Raw genomic sequence first — 3070 nt, forward strand, 5'->3', positions numbered from 1 at the left:
AAGGCAAAGCACAGAACAACTTTGAAGACACAAACAGCAATTCCCAGAACTCCAGCGGTAAGTGTGTTCGCTCCCTCCTGCTCTTGCTTCCCACGTCCCTCTCCAGAGCAGGATTCAGCTGTGATTGGTGATTGTTTATATATTTTGAGGTACCTTCTTTGAGCTGGTGGGCAGCTAGCCTTCCTGGGGTAGTGCCCTCTTCTCACTCCTCCCCAGGTTTCTGGTGCTCCAAGCCTGTAAAAACAGTGACATGGGGATCCTGCTCCAAGGGCCGGGTACTTTAGCATAGATTTTTCAGTGGGGAGCAAAGATGGAGAGAAAGGGGCATATGGATGGAGATAAAGCAGAACTTGTTCTTGGTCTGTGCATCAGTGAAGTCCTCGTGAAGCAGAACCATTTGCAACAAGCAGGAGAAGTTTGAGGACTATGAGTAGAACAGCAGTTTGCACGTTACAGTGGTTCTCAGTGTGGCAGTTGATTTACACCTCACTGTGAGCAGAGTCCGGCTGTTTGTGAGTTTGTGATTGCGTGGAGGTCACAGCATACCAGATAAGTAGATGTGGGACCAAAATACATGTGCTAGAATTAAAATTTACTCCATTTCTGGAGTTTCCTTTGTGTCCAAGTGGTAGTAAGTAAACTTAACCACTGGCCTAGACAATTTTGTTTAGATATGGCATTTATAGAGTTGTCTTCACAGGATTTTTATCCTGCCAATGTATCCCCTCTGCCTTCAAGTGGGACACTGCCATTCTCTTACGCTCCCTAATCAGAGCATAAGGGACAGACCAAATGAAATATAATTTCAGTATCTTGATGCAGAGATAAATAATATGCCAGCAGAAAAGACTGGCCTCCCTCCATTCCTCAGTCGAGAATACCAAAACATGTGCTGTTCACAACGCTGCTAGCTGGAATGGACAGGTAAGGGAAGGGGTTTCTCCCTGGAGCAGGTTACACAGTGTTTGTTGTGGGGATTTATGTCTCCCTCTGAAGCAAATAAGGGGCTTTCTGGAACCACGTTGAAAAGGCATGAAGTGGTGTTGGAAAACTCAGGTGCAGTAGCAGAGTGGGTGATAGTGAATGGGAAAAAAAAAAGTTGTTTGTTACTAAGATACTGCGTGTTATGTTTCGGGGAACAATCTTGTACTAATCCAAGCATTCACCACAATTACAGCTGTTCATTCGGGGACAGAAAAACCTAAAGAAAAGAGGTGTAAGCAGAACCCATCAGGTGAGCTTGTCTCTGTGTTTCAGGCCCTTGTACTCTTTAGTTCTGTTCCACTTGGGTGGCAGCAGTCAGGAGTCCTTAGGGGCTGGCCAAGCTTGTCTTCAGTCAGCCCAACCAGACATGACACAAAACAGTGTAGTTCACTGACTACCAAGATTTACTAGCCTGGCTTGCTGCTCTGAAAGTGGCCACTTGGCTCTCAGCAGGTCTGCTCCTCATGTCTTATCTTCTCTGGGTACTCTGAGTGGTTTGTCTGAAAGGTTTCAAAGCCTTGAAGTGTATGTCGTTAAATGCCAATATACCATTTGGGTTCCTGACTCCTCTGGGGCCCTTTGAAAGCAGCAGCCTTAGATTGTTCCTTTTTTATTCCTGTCAAGCCCTGTATAGCCTACAGAGGAATGACAGAATCATCTTCCTGCATATCAGACAGCTTGTCTGTAAAGCCAAGAAAGCTGCAGGAGGGGAAATGAACCTCTAGCATGGGAGGGGTCCAGGAACCACTGGCAAGAAGCACACACAAAAAAAAGAGTGACTATTGAATAGTCCAAGACTTTAGTTCTGTCTGAACTGCTATTAAATCCTGACCCATTGTTGCTGTGATGGGTCTCATCAGATTCTCCCCACCATCTCCTTGTACCAGCTCACATCACACTCATCCTTCTGAATCTGTTTTATCTGAACTGCAACATTTACAGCACATGAGTAAAAGCTCACAGTAAAAATCAAAACAAAGCCAGAAATTCTTAGAAATTGAGTAGTGACTTTCATATGATTTGCTCATCTTACTTTATTGTAAGAATTGTTTCTGTCTGCACCACATGTATGATCAGTTTGTTTTAGTGTCTTAGTCTAGGGCCTAGCAGGCTGCAGGGAAGTTGCAAGGTGCTTACCTAAACTTTTGTTTGAGCCAGGAAGCCTGAGGAACTTGAGTGATCTGCTCAGGAGTGGTTTGTGGGGAGTTGGGCTCTGGTTGGAAGCAGATCTTTTCTGCATTAGGCAGCTGAAATCAAAGCCAGACTGGTGCATGGAGATGTATAAACTCCTTCCCTTTTCCCCCTTCCCTTATCTATCCTGCATCCTCTTTTCTTCCTCAACCTGCTTTTCCCCCTTGACTCCATCTTTGTGCTGCTTCCTGTGTGTCCCATTCAGTGCCCTTTCCCAGCTCTAGCACCAAGCCATTTCTGCTCTTTGATTTCTTCTTGTTCTCAGGAGTCAGTCTAAGTGTTCTCATTGATAACAGCCTGACTGATCATCACCGTGTCACACTATGGATGGCACTGGTGATGAGAGAGACCATGGAAAGCTCTGCAGGCATCTGCATGCTTGAGTGTCCAAGCAGAGCTCTCAGTAGCTTCCTTTTTGAAGAGCTGACATGTCCTTACCTCCCCATTTTCCTTCTTTCCACGGCTGTGTTTCAGTAGGTGGGACAAACTGTGTGGCTCAGTGTTTCCATGTGTGATGTGAACTCTTGGGAGTAATTCTGGCATTGTTGGCTTGTCCTCTCTTGTGCTCCAGCCAGCAGATTTCACACAGGCAGGGAAGCAGCTGGTGATAATGTGGATGAGAATGACAGAAGGATGGGCACTTCTGTCCTCACCATTCCCATCTGCTGCTTATCACCAGGCTCCTGCTGCTGTAAAGAATAGTCCCCAGGTTTGGGAGGTAAATGTAGGTCCCAGTTGAGCAGCCCAAGAGCTGTGTGACTTGGCCTTGTTCAATGCTTGGTTCCCTGTACCACTTGCTCTTTGTGGGTGTGAGTTTTGTGTCACAGGCTCAGTTACAGTGATATCAAACAGAGCAGCAGGATTTTATTAGGGTACCAGCCGGGTACATTATGCT

At 46.0% G+C, this 3070-nt stretch overlaps 1 protein-coding gene across 1 annotated transcript in view; it reads left to right on the forward strand.

Moving 5' to 3' along the window:
- Nucleotides 1-11: 11 nt before the first annotated feature.
- The window catches only part of ZNF618 (zinc finger protein 618), a 22719-nt gene continuing 19660 nt past the window's right edge, over nucleotides 12-3070 (forward strand). Inside the window, exons 1-2 of the mRNA XM_029085790.1 lie at nucleotides 12-57; nucleotides 1178-1234. The gene's annotated coding sequence lies outside the window, so the exon portion shown is untranslated. The remainder of the gene's footprint in view (nucleotides 58-1177; nucleotides 1235-3070) is intronic.

Source organism: Antrostomus carolinensis, unplaced genomic scaffold (genome assembly GCF_000700745.2).
Source record: "Antrostomus carolinensis isolate BGI_N321 unplaced genomic scaffold, ASM70074v2 scaffold16137, whole genome shotgun sequence".
NCBI lineage: Eukaryota > Metazoa > Chordata > Aves > Caprimulgiformes > Caprimulgidae > Antrostomus > Antrostomus carolinensis.